The sequence below is a fragment of the Coregonus lavaretus genome, assembly GCF_964263955.1.
Source record: "Coregonus lavaretus genome assembly, chromosome: 37".
Lineage (NCBI taxonomy): Eukaryota > Metazoa > Chordata > Actinopteri > Salmoniformes > Salmonidae > Coregonus > Coregonus lavaretus.
Window position 1 is genome coordinate 21,545,656 of NC_140024.1, and position 26,744 is coordinate 21,572,399.

At 45.3% G+C, this 26,744-nt stretch overlaps 1 long non-coding RNA gene across 2 annotated transcripts in view; it reads right to left on the bottom strand.

The window, feature by feature from the left end:
• Positions 1-1,396: 1,396 nt before the first annotated feature.
• The window catches only part of LOC311111849, a 42,103-nt gene continuing 16,755 nt past the window's right edge, over positions 1,397-26,744 (bottom strand). The window contains exons 3-5 of one of the 2 annotated variants that reach the window (XR_014610798.1): positions 3,683-3,727; positions 2,110-2,213; positions 1,397-1,865 (exon numbers count right to left, since the gene is read on the bottom strand). This is a non-coding gene — a long non-coding RNA (uncharacterized lncRNA). Of the gene's footprint in view, positions 2,214-3,682; positions 3,728-26,744 lie in introns of both variants that reach the window. The other variant, XR_014610799.1, reaches the window with a different exon arrangement.

Consider the following 26,744-nt stretch of genomic DNA (forward strand, 5'->3'; position numbering starts at 1 on the left):
GTAGCCACCCTTTGCCTTGATGAAAGCTTTGCACACTCTTGGCATTCTCTCAACCAGCATCATGAGGTAGACACCTGGAATGCATTTCAATTAACAGGTGTGCCTTGTTAAAGGTTAATTTGTAGAATTTCTTTCCTTCTTAATGCGTTTGAGCCAATCACTTGGGTTGTGACAAGGTAGGGGTGGTATACAGAAGATAGCCCTATTTGGTAAAAGACCAAGTCCATATTATGGCAAGAACAGCTCAAATAAGCAAAGAGAAACGACAGTCCATCATTACTTTAAGACATGAAGGTCAGTCAATACGGAAAATGTCAAGAACTTTGAAAGTTTCTTCAAGTGCAGTCGCAAAAACCATCAAGCACTATGATGAAACTGTCTCTCATGAGGACTGCCACAGGAAAGGAAGACCCAGAGTTACCTCTGCTGCAGAGGGTAAGTTCATTAGAGTAAACTGCACCTCAGATTGCAGCCCAAATAAATGCTTCACAGAGTTCAAGTAACAGACACTCTCAACATCAACTGTTCAGAGGAGACTGCGTGAATCAGGCCTTCATGGTCGAATTGCTGCAAAGAAACCAATACTAAAGGACACCAATAAGAAGAAGAGACTTGCTTGGGCCAAGAAACACAGGCAATGGACATTAGACCGGTGGAAATCTGTCCTTTGGTCTGATGAGTCAAAATTTGAGATTTTTGGTTCCAACCACCGTGTCTTTGTGAGACGCAGAGTAGGTGAACGGATGATCTCCGCATGTGTGTTTCCCACCATAAAGCATGGAGGAGGAGGTGTGATGGTGTGGGGGTGTTTTGCTGGTGACACTGTCTGTGATTTATTTAGAATTCAAGGCGCACTTAACAAGCATACCACAGCATTCTGCAGCGATACGCCATCCCATCTGGTTTGCGCTTAGTGGGACTATCATTTGTTTTTCAACAGGACAATGACCTAAAACACACCTCCAGGCTGTGTAAGGGCTTTTTGACCAAGAAGAGTGATGGAGTGCTGCATCAGATGACCTGGCCTCCACAATCATCAGACCTCAACCCAATTGAGATGGTTTGCAATGAGTAGGACCGCAGAGTGAAGGAAAAGCAGCCAACAAGTGCTCAGAATACGTGGGAACTCCTTCAAGACTGTTGGAAAAGCATTCCTCATGAAGCTGGTTGAGAGAATGCCAAGATTGTGCAAAGCTGTCATCAAGGCAAATGGTGGCTACTTTCAACAATCTAAAATCTAAAATGTATTGTGATTTGTTTAACACTTATTTGGTTACTACATGATTCCATATGTGTTACTTCATAGTTTTGATGTCTTCACTATTATTCTACAATGTAGAAAATAATAAAAATAAAGAAAAACCCTTGAATGAGTAGGCGTGTCCAAACTTTTGACTGGTACTGTAGTTGTGGATAACACATGGCACTGAACGACAGATATAGTGAGTTTAGGTATTTATGATGATAGCTGGGAGTAGCAGCCTCCTCCCCAAAATTACAAAGCAAATTGTTGGAACATTTGTCATACATGTGCGATGTATGACAGAAAACAGATAGCTCATTGGGGGTGATCCGGGTGATTTAAATGGCAAGTGATTGAACAACAAACTCGCATTAAGACTGTATTGATCAGTTCACTGTTTCATTTGTGATCAATAAAACAATAGGTAGGGGCTGAATCCAATACAGGCAGGGCCAGGGAAGAGACTGGACTGGAAGTGTATCGAACCCTCTTTACTGAGGTATGGAGGAGAGAGTAGCCCGGGACTAGATAACAGGAGAAGTAGCAGAGGACCATTTCTATATGGCAGATGGTCTGAAATAAATATCTTGAAAGCTTATCCATCCTTATCCAAAACCTTCACCTATTTGTAAGAGAGGAGGGAAAAGAGAAGATGCAAGAATCCATGAAAGTGTATTGAGACTCACCCATTGAATCTACAGAGGGCTGTTTTATACAGAGCTTTACACTCCTGAGTCTGACATTCACCCCAGTGATAATAAAGGCCACAGTGCAAACAGTTCTACTTCTGCTGTAAACCAAGTGAACATGACTATCCCCTGTGTCATCACTATCCCCCTACAGGGTGATTGATGTGAAATACGCACATTTCATTTTCAGCAGGACAGTGAGACACGCTGCTCTTCTGACAGAGATGAACGGGGGACTGCATGATGAATTATAGCACTCTGATTTATCACGACAGGACGATCTGAAAAATACAAATGAACAATTAGCAAATGTGGTCTTAATTAGCTGTTTCCAGACATTACAAAGAGCTTGTACAATAATGTACATGAACATGTCTCATCTCTAATCTTTAGGTAGTTAAATGAATATTACTGTGACTTAATTAGGGTTAATTATATAATTTCCTTCCAGTTATCACTGATCATGGATGTCAAATACAAAAGGAAAAGCTACACGTATCTTAATTAATTATTAATTAATGAATCACCAAGCGTACCAAATAGAAGCTGCATGACTTGGTCAAAATGAAATCTGGCCTCAATTGGTTGATCTATTCAAAATAGACTAAAGCAGGAGGGGAGGCAGAAGGGTGCACAATTGGCCCAGTGTCGTCCGGGTTTGGCCGGTGTAGGCCGTCATTGTAAATAAGAATTTGTTCTTAACTGACTTGCCTAGTTAAATAAAGGTAAAATAAATAAAATAGATAAAGAGTACAGGAAACAGTTTGGGACCAGGGTTTGTTCTGGTCTGGTTGGCTAAGTTCAGGCCTTGTTAGGGCATACTAGGTTGGAGACTAGGGGCTTGTTATACTTCATATTCCCACACCTCAACACTGGTGTTCCTCATACCCCTAAACTTATGTAAACAATGCATTGTTCTGTTTAGGACAAGGTACAAATCAACAGAATTACAATGAAATCGCAAATTTAAGAAGGCATCCTAATGCCTTACATAATGCAGGTACAGAAATAGCGTGTGGATTATACCAACCTAACAGACAGGATAATTGGATTGGCAGTGAATGGTTTCAAGCTTCACATGAAGTCCATAAACCCATGCTTGTTCTCATACAGGGATATTTGAAAACCTCTCATGGTGAAATGTGTCTACTTAGTGTGCTTAAGCGTTACAGTGGGAGCATTCTGTTTATTTGTAAAATTGTGTTGAGAAGATGAATTGCTTAATTGAATGATGAAAGGCGTAAACACAAACACAATATGTGAACATACAGCGGTGAATGAGGTGAGTTTCCCCTACTACTGTATGTAAAGCTCTTTGAGTACCTCAGTTGGTAGAAAAGCGCTACATAAATCCAATCAATTATTATGAAATTACATGCATGTATAGTAGTACATACTTAACAAGATCAGAGGATCATCTCAGATTTGTCCATTTGGGAAAAATAAAGAAGGATCAAAAGTTGACACGTAAACATCGGGGAAGCACAGTTCTGTATCAAATTAAATCTGCAAGGCGATGTGTGTGTGTGTGTTAAAGAGAAAGCCTACCATCAGCCAGAGAGCTGGCAGTAAATATCAGGCGTATAAATGATAATGTGAATACATGGGGCTCATAAGCTCATAAATCAGACTCCTCCTCTGCAAATTAATGTAGTTCACAGCTGACAGAGGGAAGGCACAAATCATAAATACTGTGTGGCATATTAATATTACATCAAAAGTCAAAAGGATTGTGTTATAACATACTCACTCTGCAACTATGGTCCTTCGAGCGTGATCCCGGACTTTCAGCTCTCTAGGGAGAGAAAGTGTTAAATAGTTTTGGCTACTACATTGTATTGTATCATGGTTAACACTTGTCAATCATTGCCCAGTAGATAATGCTATCAGAAGTGCTAGTGTGCGGACATACACTATATATAGAAAAGTATGTGGACACCCCTTCAAATTAGTGGATTCGGCTATTTCAGCCACACCCGTTGCTGACAGGTGTATAATCGAGCACACAGCCATGCAATCTCCATAGACAAACATTACCAGTAGAATGGCCTTACTGAAGAGCTCAGTGACTTTCAACGTGGCACGGTCATAGGATGTCACCTTTCCAACAAGGCAGTTTGTCAAATTTCTGCCCTGCTAGAGCTGCCCAGGTCAACTGTAAGTGCTGTTATTGTGAAATGGAAACGTCTAGGAGCAACAACAGCTCAGCCGCGAAGTGGTAGGATGTTGACAAAAGGTTGACAAAAAAGATAGAGGGAAAGTGAGAGAAAGAGGGAGAGAAAGGGAAATAAAGGGAAAGAGCAAAAGACAGTCAGTCAGGGGAGAGAGAGAAAGAGCGATAAGAGCGATACAGAGAGAGACAGAGAGAGACCAGAGAATGTGTTAAGGAACCAGAGACTGTGAATGTGGGGGGCTAATGGTAGTGGGGGGTGGTGGAGGCGGAGGGGGGTAACTGAGGTTGCAAGGCAATTTCTCTTTGTTATCAAGTGAAATGACTCTGCAAATATGACAATAAATCACGTCGGAAATCAATCTGAGAGGAGGCGACTGCGAGCCACTGATAATGCATCAATCAATATTTAATGTTTGGGCCTTAATTAATCCACAGACGCCAAGCATTCTTTAAGTGACAAAGAGGAGTGAGGAAAAACGAGCCGAGAGTGCTTTAGCATAGAATAGCTCTTATATCAAACAGGGGACACTGAACGGAGAGGCCTCATCAGTCGATTCCCTTTTTTGTGTGGTTTATTAGTCTTCACTACGTAATTTACAGAACCAAGACAAGCATGAGACACGCCGTGTGGCATGGGATGTATCAGAATCATGCATTGTGGGACTGGTGATTAAAAAGATACAAAAGTTAATGTGTTAATATACAACTATGAAAAAAGACTCAAATGAAGTAAAACCTTCCTCAATACATCCAACACTGACATAGTACAATTATTTATAAGTGGCATCACAGTAATTTCATTTGAAAAGTTTTAAAACTATCAGCTAATTCTCTATTCTGTACCAAGGTGTGTGAATGTACAGTTAGAATAGTCTCCATCTCCAGGTTGTGAGAACACCGAGACCCTCCCTAATGCATCAGCTGCCCCTGCCTCCAAACCTGTGCACCGATGACATCTCCATGTTTGATCCATGCGAGGTAAATGCAAGGCCTCTCTCACAGTTGCACAGAAGAATCCAAGCCTGAACGCTGCAACTGCAGAGCCGTAATGGAGGCCATGCTTACCCTGAGCCCTCTGATCACACAGACAAAGTCCCACAGGTACTAATTACTGCATCCACAATGCAGAGATACTGTAGCACAAAGAAATAACACAGGGGACGGCTGACATTTGGATACCTGCAGTCAGATTCAGCCGGATAATTGGGCCACAATCACCCACAGAGAGGGAGGTGGTCCACAAGGTGTGTTTAAAGGAGCTGATGGATAAGATGGTCTCTGGATGAATATAGTAACAGTTAACTAGGCCAGGTCAGACCAAGTTAGTGAAGCTGCAGAGAAACACAGCAGTAGTACTTCAAGTTACAAAAGACTCCTTAATAAAGAATTGCTTAAAGAGCTTCTTGAGATGTGGATAAGGGGATTATCTATAAGGGCTTGGGTATTGTTGACTGAACATATTGATAGTGATAGCAGCGTTTTATCTGTTGTGTGATTGTCCTTAGATTTACAGCTCTTCTTTCATCTTCAAAGAGAAAAAAAGATACATCTGGAGCAAGGTTGAATTATGCTCACATCAAATAAAATGCAACACACTACATGCATGAAATTGTAGACATTCTTGAAAAGTCTTTGTCTCGACGTAGAGCTAAACCCCCACTTCATTTTTACCACAAACCTGAATACAGGTCAAACGAAAACATTTTCTTACTCAGTGACATTTTTGTCACCTCAAAAATACAGTATCTTTCTATTCCTGATACCTATCTCAGATATTGAGAATGCTCTGAGGCACTAACAGAAATATCTTGGCAAGTTCACTATTAAGCCAGAGGGTAGCCCCAACACATTACACAACAATATTACATGTACATCCTCAACATTTCAAAAACCGGAGTGAATAACAAAAATAATATTCCACTGAAATGAATGACAGTTCTTATGCCATTTCCTGCTGGTGGTGTGTCTGATTGCAATAACCTCCATGGATGATGTAATGAGACTTTATAGGATACTTCCTCCGTGGTGAACTGTAACATAAAACTTAGTCTACATTCGCTTGGCTGTGTATGCACACATACACACTGACACCTTATGCACATATAGTCACATATATTGTACAGAACATACAGTACACATGACATGACATACGACACAGTTCATACACTTGACATAGGGCTACATATGACACCACAGGCCGATAGGGAGCCACATGAACCATATTTACAGACTGTCACACGTTCTAAAAACTAGAAATCCAGAGGCAACCCATGCAGCATCCCCTTTTCTGGTCCCCTGCTACTCTAATGCACAATGGCTTGCTGTACTGGAGGAGCTATGCAGTTGCCAATAGCACATATCCAATTGGCCATGCTCATTAAAAGCGAGGGGGCTAAAACAAGCAGAACGGAAAGTGAGTTGTTGGGCAGACAGAGGAGCCATTTGGTGATTTATTGGGATGTGCTGCTGCGAAACGCAAAGTGAGAAATGAAATAAGCCAAAGTGTGAAACAGCAACACTGAGCTGCAGACAGACAGAGCTATGTCGTAAATACCAGGAGGTTAAATAAGACATCGGCCCAAATGGCAGTAAAGTGCCTTAATTCCCCCAGACATATGTGAACATGTGTAACTATATCATCAAATCTCCAAATGCCATGGGCGGACATGTTCCCCGCCATGCAGGCTGTGTCTGTGTCTGGGTGGGTGATGTAATAGCAGCCTCCTGTCAGGACCTATCAGAGCAGAATACATGAACATGTCTGGGGAGAAGACAGGCTCATATGAACTGACTGACTGGAGAGATACTGTACTTCCTACTGAAGTGTACTATAGGATGGACAATGGTGGTGTCTAAAATATGAAAAAAGCTAAAAGAGTTATTATACAAAGATGTAATCTTAATCATTCATAAACTAAAAAATATGCTTTTAGGAAACTAAGAAATATACTTTGGGGAAAATAAGAAATACGCTTTTAGGGAAGTTAGAAATACACTTTGGGGAAACTGAGAAATATGCTTTGGGGAAACTAAGAAATATGATTTGTGGCATCTAACAGCAAGTAAAAGACAACGGTTTTACCATGAATACATAAACACCCAACAAAGAAGTATCACACCACTGATGCCCTTCTAAACGGACTTCTCAAAGTCTCTCGAGACTCTCCCCTCCCTCCAACCTCCTCCTTGGCCCTAGAGTAGACCACTCTCCCCGACTGCCCCCACCCTCCTCCCAGTCCCATCTTTAGTGTTTATTACAGGTGACCTGCATCTTCAGTTAGAGGCTAAGTGGTGGCAGGCTGGCGGCTGGAAACAGGCCTGACACACAGGATTTAATGAATCTCCTGACGTGACAAACCTCATCCACAAGATGCCTTTAATGCAGCTGTCTGCCACTAGAGCTGGGTTCAAATTCTATTTGAAATTTTAAATACTTTATCTGTGCTTAATTTAGCTTACCTAGTGCAATGGGACCAATGGAATAGTCCCAAAGATGTGAACCCTGACTACTTGGCACTCCAGACAGGCTCAGTCGAACATTTAAAGTATTTGAAAGAAAACAAATACTATTTGAACCCAGGCCTGGTGGATGCCTCTAATGCAAGCTCTCAAAGCATCTCTCTCCCCTGATGTGGATCACTGCCACAAGATGCCAAGAGACAATGGGGTCCAGAGGGGCACCTGACATTCCATTCCTGCCTCATAAAAAAACTAACAACAGGGGATGAAAAAACTCAGGCAAGGAGGGGATCCATCTCCTATGTCCCCGACCGACAAACGAAGGAAGGCTTTCCAGCTGGATCAAGGCTACGTCTGATGATGTCACCCCTTTTATCATCCCTTTGATTAATTCCTTTGTCAATTTGAGACCCAAATTTGTTGCTGTGGTTTTTAGAATGCATCCAAGCAATATACAAGCTGATTGCATATAAAGTCATAGGCTCGGGTAATGGAAATGGGGGTAGAGGGGGGTGGGAAGGTGGAGGGTGGTGGGGGGGGGGGGGGGGGTTGGGGGGGTGGTCTGGGTCAAGGAACTTTAGGAATGTAGTGTTGTTCTGTCCTTTAGTGTAACCCTGCTCCTGTGCCAGGGTGGGGGCTTTCTCTCTAATCCACGTTGATTTGGTAAACACTCGCACTAATACCGCGGCCAGGGCCCTAATTCTGTTGTTTTCTCCCTACTAAAGAAAATGTGTATTTCTTGGGCGATGTCTTGAAGCAGATGGATGGAAATGTGGGGATAGATTTAATCCCACTAAGGCTCATGCTCAGATTGGACCCACAGATTAGGATTGCAGCCAAGTATTTTCAATAATTATTCTCTGGTTGAATTAAACATATCCTCTTAACACGAAAACATACGCTTGCCATGCATGTCTGACTGATGGAACATCTGTAAGGATCACTGCTGTTATTGAGTGGAGAAAACGTATCCATAGGCTTTAGTATTCTCCATTTGCAGTAGAAATGTACAGATTTTATATATAATTTGGATTAATTCTAACTGTAAATATAATGTACAAATAAGTATACAAAGTTATTATACTGTATATATACAGCAGAAATCAGACATTTTATTAAACAATCACATAGACTGAGAGACTGAGAGCATGCTGGCAAGCAACATCCATTTGAACACTGACTATCTCCTATGACACAGGGGACAGCATAATCGCATAACAGCATCATTTGAAACATCGTCAATTGATTGAATTCACCCCCTTGTCGCCTGAACAATGACCTGGAAACTTATCTCTCTGCTCACCTGCTCCTCTGATTGTCCCGTATCAAATTCATTTTATTTTTCTTCCCTCAGAGACAATCAAACAATTGGGCTTGTTTGCTAATTGATGGCAAAGTGGCAGAAGCATTCATCTTAGAGATCCATCTATTTGTTGGTATGGAGCCATGGATAAAGACAGCTCATTGAATAAGACACCTCTCCCCTGTCTGGCCCAGGGACCATTGTTATTTTATCACTCCCCATTTTCATAAATCTCAGGTGGTAACCTGCCAGCCAGCCCAGTGTGGCCCACCCCAGATGACACCATGTAAAACAGTTACCTGCCGGCCTCTCCTGCTGATGTTATCTGGGGGATGTTGACAATGAAAGCAACTGCTCTGTAGACTACCTTGGGTCAGCCCCCCTCTCTTCCCTCTTTTTCTACCTCCTTCCACCTCTCCTCTCGTTCCCCCGGGGGGGGGGGGGGGGGGGGTCACTCGGTCTCCTTTCCCAGATCTTATCAGGCCAGTGGAGGACCTGCTCCCCTCTAATCACTGGCCTCTGTGGAAATGACAGTGTAATATAGTCATTCAGGCTGTACCATGTGTGTGAGAGTGTGTGTGTGTGTGTGTGCATGCTTGTGTGTGTGTGCATGTGTGTGACTATGGTTTAATAAAGGGAAAAAAGCCCAGAGCTGCAGCAGCAGAAGCAGGCAATTTTTGGTTTTACAGATTAAAAAAGCTAATGTTTTAGAAGTCATTAAGACGGACTCAGCAGAAAGCCTGCTGTGGACTTGATTTAACACGCCAGGCCAGTAAGTCAGTGGTGGGTGTAAATAATGTATTCATTTTTAAAGAGATTTTTCTCTCCTTACAAAGATAAAAAACAACATCTCCATCTGGTCAAGTGTGAACTGGGACAGAGCTAGATTAAAGAATGTTCTGTTATCTTATGTGTGGCTCCACCGGCTTAATGTCCTCAGAATCAATGCCCTTCCAACAAGTGGTTCATTAAAACAGAATGGCAATGTTCAATTCTGTGTTTTACAAACGTGTACTGGCACTCATTCCAGACCTGCCAGTGGTGCTATAGACTAGAGGAATTAAAAACAAGAAAGAAATCAAGGCACAAACAGGGAGATTCTTCTAATTACTATATTGTAACGAAACAAATATGATCAATTTAAAAAAGTGTTTGCAATATATCATATACACTGAGTGTACGAAACATTAAGAACACCTGCTCTTTCCATGACATAGACTGACCAGGTGAATCCAGGTGAAAGCTATGATCCCTTATTGATGTCACTTGTTAAATCCACTTCAGTCAGTGTAGATGAAGGGGAGGAGACCAGTTAAAGAAGGATTTTTAAGCCTTGAGACAACTGAGACATGGATTGTGTATGTGTGCCATTCAGAGAGTGAATGGGAAAGACAAAAGATTGAAGTGCCTTTGAACGGGATATGGTAGTAGGTGCCAGGCGCACCCGTTTTTGTCAAGAACTGCAACGCTCAACAGCTTCCAGTGTGTATCAAGAATGGTCCACCACCCAAAGGACATCCAGCAAACTTGACCCAACTGTGGGAAGCATTGGAGTCAACATGGGCCAGCATTCCTGTGGAACACTTTCAACACCTTGTAGAATCAACTCAATATTAGGAATGTGTTCTTAATGTTTTGTACACTCAGTGTATATCCTAATACATACGGTATAACCGCCTCAGGATTATAATATCTCACACCAGTAAAACTAGTAACCAGACCCACATTAACCAAAACACTACAGCCCCTCCCACACCATGCCTGTTAGCCAACCAGCTCCGCCCAAATAACTCATCACCACTTCAGCCACCATCACCGGCCGGGACGAGAGCTTCCCTCCGCTGCTTTGTCTTTTACTGCCAATGAACTGCACCAATACAGACACCAAAAAATAGAGAGAGACACTGTTTTATTCCAGCTTCTGATCATTAATGTACATAAACATGGAAGTGGAGCAGGAGAGGACAGCAGCGTGTCAGCTAGCTAGCCCTTCTCTCCCTTGTCTCCTGTCTCTGTTGTCTGTATGGCCAGGCCCAGCCCCAATCACTCAGAGAGTCATATATATAATTCATGAACCCCCCCTCTGGCTCCTCTCCCATGCCCTGTCCAGCCTCGGAACAGCCACGGCCAGCCCTATAAAGGACTGTGTTGTGGGGGAATAAAGTTGTTTGGTGCCAATATCTCGTCATGCTCAGAATGACAATGGCTTGATCCTGCCTCTATCGATCACGGCAGAACAGACAGGGCCTACCATGATATTAGCCAAATATTATTAAAACTTTGAACCCCTCGCCCATAAATTAGGAGCTAAATCGCCCCGGTGCCGTTACATGGGGAGAATGTATGGGCTTCCGTCGTCTTCAAAGTAATTACACACTAAACGGGAAGCGTGGCTGGGCATTCTGCAACGAGGGAAGTAGTGGAGAAGCGGAGGAGTGGGGGTGAGAAGGGAGGGAGGAGGGGAGGAGTGGGGGTGAGAAGGGAGGGAGGAGGGGAGGAATGGTGGTGAGAAGGGAGGGAAGGTGAAAGAGGAAAGGAGAGAAGGATTTGCGATCGGCATTATGTGCTTGTTACAGTTTTAGTACATTATTCATTCATCAGGTCAGGCCAACCTGAGTATGGAGCCATTACCAGGCCTAGAGAGACCTAACATCTGCTGTTAAGTGCAAGCAGGCGATACTGTGACATGTTTGCAATCTTGTCCTCTTCAGATGTTTGGCCTACAGTGATACACTTCAAACACTTGGCCAGCGCTACTTTCTTTCACCCGCTCCAACACTCTCTCTCTCTCTCTTTCCCTTCTCTCTCTCGTTCTCTCTCAGCTGAGCTGTGGTACTGATACCCTCTTCTCCTTGACTTTTTCATTATTTTCTCTGGTATCTGCTGCCTGTCTTATCTCTCTTTCTCTCCCACTCTCTCCAACTCTCTTTCCCTCTAAACTTTCTCTCTCTCTCTCTCTCTCTCTCTCTCTCTCTCTCTCTCTCTCTCTCTCTCTCTCTCTCTCTCTCTCTCTCTCTCTCTCTCTCTCTCTCTCTCTCTCTCTCTCTCTCTCTCTCTCTCTCTCTCTCTTTCTCATATATATTAGTATCCATCACTGTGCGTGCTAAATAATTATGAGATTTGACCTTCTTTCATTGGATCATGCTAGGTAGATCTCTAAGCAGGTTAGCATCTCACCCTCTGACAGGTGGAAAGGACGCCATGTTTACTCTCTCTCTCTCTGACCTGGACACTGTAGAAGGCATCTCATGTCATAAACAGGTATGGACTAGTAATGTATTCTTTGTTGTGTTGTAGGGTCATTGTCAGTACTTAGATACAGGATAGGTGGGAGATAAGAAGCAGGTGTATTTTGGTGGCTGATGCCTCCTTCAGGCAATGTGCATCAGTTACCCCCACCCACCTGACAGGCTAGGCCTACATGGGTACTGGGACTGGTGGGGGCTGGGGATGAGAGGGGGAGGATGGGTTGGGGAGGATGGGGCTGGGGGAGAGGAGCATGGTAGTGATAATGGATGGAACATCTGCTGAGCTGCAGGTGTCTCCTCCTCCTCCTCCTCCTCCTCCTCCTCCTCCTCCTCCTTCTCTTGTCACTGTGTTAACTGATGATCTCACCCTGCTACATCGCTGTACTGATCATAGTCCCCTTTTGTTCATAGCCACCCTCCCTCCCCACTAAACAAGTGACTGTGAAACACACGTCCCTGGAGCATAACAAACGACACATAGTGTACGTGTACCTGTAGGCCCAAACTGACTTGAGGTCACAGCCATAGCTCATCTCACCAACCGACAGCGTGATGTCCCATGCAGCCATGACTTCAGAGGAAAGGCATTGACACTGCATAAGAATGATCCTCGCTCACCACAGCTTTATTTGTTTTAGGAAGATGAAGACATCATTTTTTTTGCAAATACAGCTGGCAGGGCCATTAGACTAGGTATTGTAATTGTTGAAAGATAAGAGAGCAGAGGACAGGGAAAACTGCACACAAGACAGAGGCGGAGGAAGCGGGGGCTGGGCCCACTCTTCAAAGAGATATCCATTTTGCCATTAGTTCAATTTGAATTGATCTCCCCCCTCTCAAACACTAAGAAACAGATGCCAAGATGCTTTTGTTACAGTGCCCCCAAACACAAAGCAGCGGATAAAACAAAAAAGAGAGAGAGAGAGAGTGGAATTCAGCATCTCTGAGCCCTTTGATTGCTATCTTGGGGCTATACAGAGCAATTACTGGCTGGAACCATTAAAGAGGCTGATTACAGGCAGGCCAGACTGTGGAGGGAGCAGCAGGCACAGACAGGCCAGGCAGATTCCAGGTACCACTCAGCTAGCACGTCTGTCTGCTGGGCATGTCACTCCCCTAGCTCGGCCCTCGGCCTTCACCGCAACACCTGACCAGCGGACGCTCACACTATGGGGACACTAATGAGGACACAGACAACCCATCACACCTATAGGCTGAAAGGCACAACTCCTATTACATCTATAGGCCAGTGGGGCTCAGCTCTGTGGTCAATGGGGCTCTATCTTGTCTGTTCATTACTAGACACTACAGCCGAGGATACAATGAGTCAGAGAACAAAGTATTTTCAATATGACTAAGACCAGCTCATATATCCAGGCCACCGTCCTGTCCCATCTGTCCACAGTCATACTATATCACGTTGGTTTTATTTCCTCTTAATAAACATGCTACCATTTCATACAAATCTGCCCAATCTGCTATCGTTCCATCTCCTGAGTAACCTAGTTATGTGATATAGGATGCATCCCAAATGGCACCCCATTACCTACACAGTGCACTACTTTTGAACAGAGTTCTATGGGCCCTGGTCAAAAGTAGTGCACTATATAGGAAATAGGGTGCCATTTGGGATGTGACCATGGAGTGTATATATAGTGTTGGCCAGGGTCACTGTACTCTGGTGTCTCTGGCTGCTGGTCTCATCTAACGCTTTGAGGTGTTCAGTTGGACAACAGCCCCCCCTCACTTTCCCCCCATCGCTCTGTCCCCGTGTTCCTGCACGTCGCTGGAAGATGAGGGGGTAGGCTGAAGGATAGATGGATGGATGGATGGAGGGAGGGAGCAATAGCATGGAGGAAGGGAGGGAGGAGAGGAGGGGGGGCAGATCATTTGTTTCCAGTTTTCTCACAGCTCCAGGCCTGGCGTCTCCCACTTCTGTTGATTTACGGCCTTTCTCGACACAACCACATCTAAGAGAGGAATAATTAGAAGCCTCTAAAACTGGGCAGTTTAAGGCTGTTGTAATGAAATTTGTTGGCCTGCAGTCGGATGTGTTAAGGGTGGGGATGGGGGTGAGAGGGATAGAAGGAGGGATGGAGGAGTGGCTGGGCAGGGGGGTGTAGTGCTAGGGGTGTGGATGGAGGGAGGCAGGGAGGGAGGAGGGGTGGGGGGTGGCTGGGCAAGGAAAGCAGGGGAGGTAGGTGGACTGCACATACACAACTCCACCCTCCTCCACCCCAGCCCATAAGATGTGATCCAGCTCATTCAGAGAGCTTCATAGAGAGCGAGCCTTTACAAGGTCATTTATTCCTACCAACTCCTTGTTATGGTGATTAAATATATCCCCAGTCCAAGGCATCAATTACTGGGCAGTGGAGCACCACAATGGAGCCTGGCTGAGGGGGCTGGCGGGCTGCTGTCCTGGCTGCGATGTGAGGAGGAGTTCCAGGCCCAGAACCTGTCCCCAGCTCCAGGAGGGGTGTGGAGCAGTGCCTTGGGGCCTGGCTGAGGGAAGCCTGGCTGGGTTAGCCCTGGCTGGGGGACCAGCAGCTGGGCTGCCTCCCTGGCTCCAGTGAAGGGAGCTCCAGAGGGAAGGCTGCTGAGTGATTTAGTCTTACAGCTCTGAGGTCAGCAGCTCTGATGCAAGGCGTTCTAAACAACACAACACATGCAGGCTTCCTACAAACAACGGCTACCGCTCTACAGCCCATCTCCTGCTCTGGCAAAAGGGGGGGTGATGGAACAACAACATTACAGCAGTAACTATAACGAGCTATTTGGAAACTGCGGGATGGTTTTTTGTTTTCAAACTATGTGGTTTTATTGCAGGGATTTATAAACCTATCCTCACCTCTGAAATGACTGTCACACTTCTCCATGGAAGATAAGCGAGTAGAAAAACACAACACAAAAAATTACGGTTATTACCGCTATCATCCACAAAGAACTATAATCTTACCCTATGCCATCGCCCATAGCCCAAAAACCTATTTCCATTTATCTTTGGTTGCTAGTTTTCCTATACAAGAAGAATGTCACTTCTCTTTTGACCATTAAATTGAACTCATACATCACATCAGTGAGTTTCTCCGGTTTCCACAGGCAGCGCTGTCAACTACATCTACACATTCTGTCCCTCTGTACATGGTGAGCCACGGTGGGCTCAGCCAGGTGACCTCACCCCCACCACCATCACAAGCCCTGCTTTGATGGCACCCTGCCTCTGATTTACCGCGCTGGGACCACGCATCATTTACTCTGAATCGACCAGGCTTTGTCCACCTGTTACCTGACCCCTTCCGCCACTGTGGGGGGATCAGGTGGAGGAACGGGAGGGTGCACCCCCAATAGGCTGCTTCACAGCTTGGTCTCACAGTGGTGGTTTGGACAAGAACACCTAGAGTAAAGGCAATGAAGGAGTGAGTGAGGAGGAGAGACAGAGAGACAGAGAGAAAGATAGAGGAGGGGCAATAAAGAGAGAGAAAGAGGAGGGAGACAGAGAGAGATGGGGACAGAAAGGGAGAGAAAGAGAGAGCGAGAGAGAGAGAGAGAGAGAGAGAGAGAGAGAGAGAGAGAGAGAGAGAGAGAGAGAGAGAGAGAGAGAGAGAGAGAGAGAGAGAGAGGTGGGATAAAGTGTCCTGAGGGGTGTGCTGTGCTGTGGGTGTTTAAGATATAGAGGACATGGGAAAACATCAGTGGGGTGATGACCTTGTCTCTCACAGGCTTGGTGGGAGTTCTGGACGAGTCAAGGCAAGTTCCTAAAATACGGTTTACACCAGGCAGACATACAGCTATCTTCCCTATTGGATGTTTAAAGCTTATAACTGTCAATTTAGGAACTATGAGACACTTCCTTCATCATAAATGGTAAATATACAGGTACTCCACAGAAGCTAAAATAACAGAATTCTCACTATAAAGCTATAGGGAAAATATACAGTATATACTGTAGTAAGTGAATCCGCAGTATACTACAGACCCTATATAGAGACTGGACCCTCTGTCAGTCTACTCCATCCAAATGTGAACACTCCATTGGTTCTTGTGTGGACCCTCTCTCTTTATTCACTGTCCTTGCCTGCTCACTTTCTGAACAGGGGAGGGGAGGGTTAAGGGGCGGCCTGTGGAGGGGACTGAAGAATCTTACTAGGATGTAATCCCGTCCAAGTGCCTCTGGCTCTTTCTTCTCTCTTGTTAGGAGCTCTCTTTGTGAGGAGGGCCTGAGCTGTTGGCCGGAAGGGAGTGGATGTGTAGTGTGCAGTGGCTGGCTGGCTGGCTGTGGCAGTGGTGCCTGGGGGTGCAGAGAGGGTCCAAGCCTGTGCATTAGCTGGCTGTGACAGTAGGGCCTGGGGGTGCAGTCCGGGATATAGGCAGGGGTGCAAGGCCTGGGGGACTTGGGGGTGCATGCAGGTGTGTAGCAGGTGTACAGAACAGAGTGCAAGCGGGGGTACAAACAGGGGTACAGGCAGGGGAGCTTTAGGGGCTCAGAAGAGGTACAGGGAGGGGTACAGGCAGGGGCGCAGGCATTGGTAGGCTGGCTGTGTCAGTAGGGCCTGGGGGTGCAGGCAGGGGTGCAGGGCCTGGCACCATCTGGCTGACCGGAGGGGAAACGGAAACACCACGCCCCTGCATTCAATATCAGTGACAATAACTAACACAACGCTGCTGTGCCATCATCTGGAACTCATCTGGAACCCCGATGATCTATGACAAATGGATATGTATCCTGTTCAAATAAACACACTGGAATCCAAAATACATAGACATGCACTTTTTTACCACACATCTGTTGAGTCCTCACATGAAACACTGTGTGTTATGTGTGTATCTGTCTCTGAATATGTATGTCTATGTTATGTATCCATACCTGTACAGGAACATATCACTTTTTTATTGTACCTTGCTGGCATGAGACTAGTGCCACTGTGCCATCTGTGCACCCCTCTTCCCCCCACCCTTCCATCTCTCCCTCTCCTAAGTGAGCCTTGCTAGTTAGGCAGGCAGGGGAGGGTGGGGGGCACACTGCAGGAATGCAGGCCTTTGTATTGTTTGTAAAAACAAACCATCTGGACAAGATATTCACAGATAATTTATATTAAACAGCTGTGAAAGCAAGCTTCTGAATGTGGACTGGGTGACTGGTGATGCAACGGGACCACACCACAAGTCTTATTCTGACAGTCCTTAAGGAGAGGAGTTTACTTTTTCAGAGAGGAGGAGTTTGGCTAGGTCTAGCATTAGCTCCTCCTGCCTTAATGAGAGCAGCCAATCTGAGCACAGCATATTGAAAAACACTCCACATTTTTTGACTTCATCCTGTTATTTCTATTCTGTCATGCATGTCATTGTACAATAATTGTACATTTATATGACACATAGGCCTAACGCAAAAACAAAACTTTGCTTAGACTTTGTAAGTATCTCTATTATATCGACTATAGCCATGCCCATCCCAGTGGAAATGAACGTTTTTGTCCCTGGGCCCCTGGGGTAATAATGTGTCTCTACTCTCTCCAGGGTCGTGGTCACTGCTCAGCCAATCAGTCCACTGATCAGTCAATGTTGAAGGGCTCATCCCATCCCATCACGCTGTTTGACTACCTCAGAGCACAGGAAACACCTCACACACACAAACGCAAAGAGACGGACAGACACTCGCTGGCTGACTGGCAAATCTCAAGCAGCAGATGTGGAGAGGGCCAAGAAGCCCGCCTGGCCCTGCATGCTCTCTCTCTCTGGCCATCTGGCCAAGCCAAATATTGCCTCAGCGCACGGCACCCCCCTGTCTATTTGTCTTTGGCGCTGCTGCAGCATTGTCTGTGGTCACACATAGGTACTCTCCAGTCACTCGAGTCACTGCCCCCCGACCAACAGACTGACAGCAGACAGTTAGCTGAGGTTTATAGAGGTGTCATTAGTGTGATTAGTTCCTCTGGTAAACAATGTTATTTTCCTGCTCATCCTGCTCTGATTGGAGGGGATATGTTAGAATTGCAGTCCTCAGACCTGGGTTTAAATAGTATTTGAAATCTTACAAATACTATAGCTGTGCTTGATTGAGCGTGCCTGGAGCAATGAAACCAATGGAATAGTGACAAAAGTTCAACCCCTGGTCATCAGGCACTTCAGCCCGGCTCAAGCAAACGCTCAAAGTATTGGAAAGATTTAAAATAGTATTTGAACCCAGGTCTGGTTGGAGTCTCCCTCTCTGGTCATAGGGAAGCTGGCTGTACTCAATAAATAGTCTCTCTTTCTCTCTCTTTCTGTCTAAAGTAACGGCAAACAAACACAGTAAACAAAGAGGCTGCTAAACAAGCGACGACCCAATCAAGGTCTGGAGACTGCAGAAAGCCATGATGATCTCCAAGATGTCTTCTGTGGACACTATTTTGAAATATAAGACACTGAATATTTAGTAGTATTAGATAGTAATTGTAAGCAAGAAAGTGTTATTTGAAAAGGAATATTGACACTTGTTGCAAATCATCAAGGAGACATACAGCACCCTGACAGTTGCCAGAGGATTTGTATATCAGCACGTCAGTATGCAGTATGGTAGTGTTAATAACAGACGAGACCCTTTAAACGTTGGGAGCTGTTGTTGTCATCCTTCTTCTCGCCCTCTCTGGGTGCCGCTGGTCACAGCCTCTGCTGTGGGATCCACACTTATCTAACAATATAAAATATTGTATCCTTCCTTCATTAGCCTTACCTTGGTCTGGTTGCATCACAGCACAGGAATTCACCTCTTCCTCTAATCATCCCAGGCCCAATATCCTGCAATTAGTTCAGTTTACACACACACACACACACACACACACACACACACACACACACACACACACACACACACACACACACACACACACACACACACACACACACACACACACACACACACACACACACACACACACACACACACACACACACACACACACACACACAACACACACACACACACTCACACACACACACACACACACACACACACACACACACACACACACACACAAACACACACACACACACACTCACACACACACACACACACACACACACACACACACACACACACACACACACACACACAAACACACACACACACACTCACACACACACACACACACATGCATGCACACAAACGCACACACACACAAACACAGATGCAAGTACGCGCATGCGCGCACACACACACAGGCACACACACACATACTGCCTTGGGGTTCTGTTCTGTTCTGTTCTGCCTGCTTGGGAAATGGGATCCAGTCTCCCTCTAAGCCTGCTACTATCCCGGTGCCAGAGGGCAGGACTGTACCTTCACATACAGAGAGATACTGCAGGCCAGGACACACGGTTGTTGTTATTGACTTGTTTGCATGAAGAGAATGTGTAACATGCAACATCAACATGTATGTGGAATAGGACAAGCAGGGAGTAGTGATGTTCTGTTGTTGTGTCTGAGTGAGTTGGGATGAGTTGGCCCTGGAATTATCCGACCACAACGCAGAGCCTCACTGTCCTATGGTTGACCGTTAAACGGGGTCCGGCACACTGTGCTTACTAACAGTAAGTGTATGATAGGAAGTGTGCACATCGACTTGGGCCCCTGCTTATCCAATCAGAGCAAGTTAATAATAGCAGAGAATAACGCTCTTTAGAATGTTCTTTTATTTTTTTTATAAATTCTGCCAATTATGCACTGGAATTCCCCCTCCAAGTCACCTTCACTAATCTGCTTGAAGAGTTAGAGGAATCAAATGGAGCGGTGTCATCGAGTCAAACACTGACGCGAGACACAGAGAGGCCAGGAGACTGACAGCACGAGTGTGTGTGTGGTGTGTGTGTGTTCCTGTGTGTGTGTGTTCCTGTGTGTGTGTGTGTGTGTGTGTGTGTGTGTTCCTGTGTGTGTGTATTCCTGTGTGTGTGTGTGGTGTGTGTGTGTTCCTGTGTGTGTGTATTCCTGTGTGTCTGTGTGCGTGTTCCTGTGTGTGTGTTCCTGTGTGTGTGTGTGTGTGTGTGTGTGTCCGTTTGCATTTGTATAGGCCTACTGTAGGTGAGTGTGTCCATCCTTCAGCGCTGCAGATCATGTGAATACGGCAGCCCAATTGGATTATCAGATTAGCACCAGATTTGCCCCCTGACCTCTGAAGCAGGCAGTCAGACATTTGGCTGACAGTCTTTGCCTGGCTGACAGTGATGTTGTTTATGGCATGTCGTCCTGTCGGCTGGCCTCCCCCCTCCCCAGGGTAGTCACACCCGTTACCTGGAGGAAGGGCACTGTAGTCAGACAAACAACTACATGTCGGATTAGAATTATGTAGAGGATTAGACTAGCTCACCCACTGCAACAATAATCTGGACAGAACAGATTACGGCCAGATTATGTTTAATCCCTGTACTCTTCATGCAATGGAAATGGATGAGTCTATTCTTCAAACCACTGTAATGTCATGGTCATGCTTACTAATATGAGTCACCATATTTGTAGAACAATTTACTTTAATAAAAACTGTCACTAATATTTCTCATAAAAGTTTCCTTTAGACTTTGTTTCTTTTGATAATAGTGTGTTGTTCTGGTCGTGTTTCGACCACCAGGCAGTGGATGATTTATCCTGGTGTGAAGCAGCAGCAAAGCCACCTTTGAGAATAACGCTGGATTGTTTTTAATGGCCAGCAGTAATGTGTGGACACATTTTCTCCAGGTCAGCGAGTGACAGCCATCTAACTAACCTGCTGACGGCCACCAGAACCCACACTCACTTTATGATTCATGTCATCTCCTGTGTGTGTGTGTGTGTGTGTCCATGTCAGCCACTGTGTGTGTGTGTCTGTGTTTCTGGCCGAGCGACAAACGCTGGTTATTCACAGGTTGCTGCTGCTGTTGTTACTAATCCATTACAACAACTCACAGGACCAGGTTCACCAGTAGCTGTTCCTGAAACAAGCATAAAGACAGAGCACACTACTGTTGCCAAAAGTCTTTGAACAAAATGACTTCCTCTCCTCAAGCACACCACAGGTTTAATTATGTGTTGCCGAACATAAAACAGGACAGACAATTTGTAGTGGGAAATCATATTTCCGTTGGAGGGGGATTAGGACCTAACCAGTGATTTATAAAGAGGAATGTCATAATTGTATTTTTCACAGGGCTTCGAGGATTGTGTTTCAGCTAATGGGTGTCGGGCTGAAAGCACTAATTAGTTTTTGTAGTCGACTGTCACTGGCAGAGAAAGAAAAGGTGCCACAATAAATAAGTTCCCACCGTGGGCTCTAAAGCCTGTAATTTGAATCAATGCTCCTGTATTAGGTTGTGGGAATTATAAACGTCTCAACAAAATGCAGATGTAATTTGGTTGTCTCACCCACACCTTGGCTGGAGTAGAGGGGCTCTGACAACAATGATTACTAGGATACCACCCTCTTTTACAAATCACATTGCCAGCATTATGAAATTATAAACATCCACGACCTGAGGATTTCTAAAGAGTCTATTGTTGTTGTTGTTAAAATGTGCCTTGTGGCAGGGGCACAAAGTAACTGAACCAACGTCATCATTTTTAGATCTGTGTTTGTTTTGTGACAGAAGCCATATTATATCTGAAGAGGGAACTACATATAACACGCTAAAGCAGCACATTAAATATTTGATTTAGGCACATGCTCCCCTCAGAGCGATAATACTGATATTTTCAAAGAGATGGAAAACGCTTGAGAAGCCAGATCTAACATACTTGTCCAAACACAAAATAAATCACTGACACACACACACACACACACACACACACATAGACTCACACACACACACACACACACACACACACACACACACACACACACACACACACACATTTGTTTTACTATCCTTGTGGGGACCAAACAACTGATTCCCCCTCACCATAAACTTGACTCTAAACCTAACCTTAACACTAACCTTAACCCCAAACCCTAAACCAAATCCTAACCCTAACCCTAAACCTAACCCCTAAGCCTAAAATAGCATTTTTCCTTGCGGGGACCGGCGAAATGTCCCCACTTCTACGAATATTCCTTGTTTTACTATCCTTCTGAGTGGCGCAGTGGTCTAAGGCACTGCATCACAGTGCTACCTGTGCCACTAGAGATCCTGGTTTGAATCCAGGCTCTGTCGTAGCCGGCCGCGACCGGGAGACCCATGGGGCGGCGCATAATTGGCCCAGCGTCGTCCAGGGTAGGGGAGGGAATGGCCGGCAGGGATGTAGAGCATGGCGTTTGCAACGCCAGGGTTGTGGGTTCATTTCCCATGGGGGGCCAGTATGAAAAATAAAATAATGTATGCACTCACTAACTGTAAGTCGCTCTGGATAAGAGCGTCTGCTAAATGACGTAAATAGTAAAACCACACACTCACACAACCAAATGGAGAAAAAAATATGTTGTATTTGTTTACATGAAATTATGTAAACATAGGCTGTTACCTTTTTCAGTTTTGCCATGAGCAAACAAAGGGGTCTGGTGGCCTGAGCTGAAAGACCTTCCAGGTTTGGAATTTTCCATCTCCCATTTGAAGGGGCTTAAACATGACAATTAGGGAGGGTCACATGGTCCATTGATTCATGGCTTATTCAGCAGTGGGTGAAAACATAAAGATACAGAGCCTCTACCTGAGAGAGGTGAGGTAGCTAGGCTGGCAGAGTGGAGTGGAGGAGCGCCAGGTGCTATTCCCTCCTAGTCTACACCCAGCTCAGCAGCCTGTCGTCATGTGAGTCACACTCAGTAGTCATTAGGAATGAAGGAGGCTCATCCTGGCCCCCGGCCCTTAGCAACAGACACCCGGCCAAATGACACCTTCCTGTCAACAAACAACAGACAGCAGCAGAAGCCTCTCCCCTCCTTGACACTGATACCCCCTCTAACCCCCCCCCCCCCCCCCCCCTCCTCCTCCTCTACTCTCCTCCCTTGTCTCTCACCCAACTGGACCACACTGACTCCTGCTGCCTGGAACACCCCCACTAACCCCCCGCTGGACCACACTGACTCCTGCTGCCTGGAACACCCCCACTAACCTTCCACTGGACCACACTGACTCCTGCTGCCTGGAACACCCCCACTAACCCCCCACTGGACCACACTGACTCCTGCTGCCTGGAACACCCCCACTAACCCTCCACTGGACCACACTGACTCCTGCTGCCTGGAACACCCCCACTAACCCCCCACTGGACCACACTGACTCCTGCTGCCTGGAACACCCCCACTAACCCTCCACTGGACCACACTGACTCCTGCTGCCTGGAACACCCCCACTAACCCTCCACTGGACCACACTGACTCCTGCTGCCTGGAACACCCCCACTAACCCTCCACTGGACCACACTGACTCCTGCTGCCTGGAACACCCCCACTAACCCTCCACTGGACCACACTGACTCCTGCTGCCTGGAACACCCCCACTAACCCCCCACTGGACCACACTGACTCCTGCTGCCTGGAACACCCCCACTAACCCTCCACTGGACCACACTGACTCCTGCTGCCTGGAACACCCCCACTAACCCTCCACTGGACCACACTGACTCCTGCTGCCTGGAACACCCCCACTAACCCTCCACTGGACCACACTGACTCCTGCTGCCTGGAACACCCCCACTAACCCCCACTGGACCACTCTCTGACCACTGAGACCACCGTAGATCATCTCTGTGATAGACAAAAAAAACGGTGTTTGAGGGCAGACTTGTGATTACTAATATGAATAAACCCCTTTAGGAGAAGCTACTGTCGATATAGAAATTACAATAAAAAATAGGAAAGAAAGAAAGAAAATAAAAGAAATAAACATAATTTACCTGCCTCGCCATCTAAATCATTGGAATTTCATTACCGGTGTGTAAACAGGTTTTGTCATTTACACATTTTTTACTTCACAAGCAATTGAACGTCCTGAATGAAAACACAGCATTATGTGTAAACAAAGACAACTCAGAGACAACAACGCATACCATAATAAAACCAACTAGAGGATGACCAATTATACAGTCACCATACTACCCTGCAAGGCATTACCACACTCTACTCTCCACTCAGTTATACACAAGCTCCCACACAGTCAGTCACACATACACACATGGATGCACACACACACACACACACACACACACACACACACACACACACACACATACACACACACACACACACACACACACACACACTCCCACACAGTCAGTCACACATACACACACACGGATGCACACACACACACACACACACACAGTGGCCTGCCTCCGTCTGGTCTGAGAGCAGCGGAGGCCCTGGCCCCTATCACTCATTAGTTTACAAAAGCCGTCTGTGGCAGACATGAGGTCACTGCGGCTGTGCAGTGTGGCTTTGAAGGCAGGAAACACAGACAGTGTATTAGAAGGTAAAGTGCATCTGACTGGGACCAAGACAGAATACTTATTAACCCAGTGGGAGAGTGCTGCTATAGTGTCTGTCTCCACACCCCTCTGGTTAGGAGTTAAGACTAGACACAGAACAAGACACTGTGTGTGTGCCTAATGTTCAGGTCAGACAGACTCTCACATGCTATTCTACCATGCCATCTCATCTCTCATCTGATTCTAGGGACAGGGCAGATTGGACACACCTACTCAATCAAGGGTTTTTCTTTATTTAAAAAAATGTCTACATTGTAGAATAATCGTGAAGACCCGACCTCAACCCAATTGAGATGGTTTGGGATGAGTTGGACCGCTAAGTGAAGGAAAAGCAGCCAACAAGTGCTCAGTATATGTGGGAACTCCTTCAAGACTGTTGGAAAAGCATTCCAGGTGAAGCTGGTTGAGAGCATGCCAAGAGTGTGCAAAGCTGTCATCAAGGCAAAGGGTGGCTATTTGAAGAATCTCAAATATAAAATATATTTTGATTTGTTTAACACTTATTTGGTTACTACATGATTCCATATGTTATTTCATAGTTTTGATGTCTTCACTATTATTCAACAATGTAGAAAATAGTAAAAATAAAGAAAACCCTTGAATGAGTAGGTGTGTCCAAACTTTTGACTGGTACTGTATGTGTTTGCAAATTTCACATATATTACATATTGTGCAAACATGCACTGTTGGAGCTAGGAACACTAGCATTTTTTTACACTTGCAATAACACCAATACAATTTGATTTGATTTGACACACACGCGCACACACACGTGCACACACACGCGCACACACACACACACACACACACACACACACACACACACACACACACACACACACACACACACACACACACACACACACAGACAGACACACACAGACACACAGTGTTGTGCTGAGTTAGTGTGTGAGGTTGTTGGTGTATGAAATGAGTGGAGATGTTTTCATTTCCTCCCCTCCCCTAGCTGGCCGGGTCGGGGGACGGGGGTTGGGGGGATGCCCACCAGAATGTACCTCCCCCTCACAGACCATGACTCACAGCCAAGAGAGAAAACAGGAAGGGTGTTACAGTTTTTTACAATCACTTTTGCATTAATTTCAGAACCTTGACGTCATTTTTCAAAACTCTAGACACAAAACTCAAAACGGTCATCACTTGTAACACAGGCTGTCCAATGTTCAAAACATTGCATTGTGCATTCATATCTTTAAAGAAATCTTACACTTGCACAATCATTGATTCAAAATACAAATTTATTGTGAAATACCAATGAAACGTTAATTTAGATCACCCACACACAAGCAACAGTTTCACTGTGTCATTGTTCGTACAATCATTAAATATTGTAGTACAAAATAGGTGATACATGTTTCATTATGGTACTACATGTAAATACATCCCTGTAAAAGTACTGCAGTAGTAGAGAGAATACCACAGACACAGTGGAATCATTGAACAAAATCTGAAATATATTGATGAAAAACAATACAGTACTGTAAAACATCAACTTGCTTGCTTGTACTGTAAAAAGCAAAACATAGGAGTGATTACTGTACTTCTACATTTTCATCAACTCTGTCTTGTGGATTTGGCCACAGGTTCTCATCTACATCACAATGGATGTTTTCATTAGCCAAACATCTTGTAAAAAACCTTCGGGCATGGCGAATCCAGGCCTGACACTGGTCTGCCTTGATGTCATTGCATGCGTCATCCATGTCATGGAGAAGAGTGACTTGTTCATGAGGGCGCCTATCATAAACCTTCCATCAATCGGGTTAAGGAAAGGAGAGTATGGGGGTAAATACAGGGTGGTAAATTGTGCATGGGCCTGAAACCATGCTTGCACCATATGAGCATGGTGGAACCTGACATTATCCCACACAATGACATAGGTCACGCCATCAGCTCTACAGACCTGATCGAGCTCATCAAGGAAGGTTACAAGGAGAGCTGCATTATATGATCCAATACGAGGTCTGCGTCCCACCACACCATCTTCTGATATAGCCACACACATGGTAATGTTGGCCCCACGTTGTCCAGGTACTTTGATGGTTGCCCGCTGGCCAATTAAATTCCGACCTCTCCTTCTTGTCTTGGCCAGGTTAAAGCCTGCCTCATCCAAATATATGAATTTGTGATGGTTGTCATCAGCATCCAGCTCCATCACCCTCTAAAAATACATTTTGGAAAGAGATT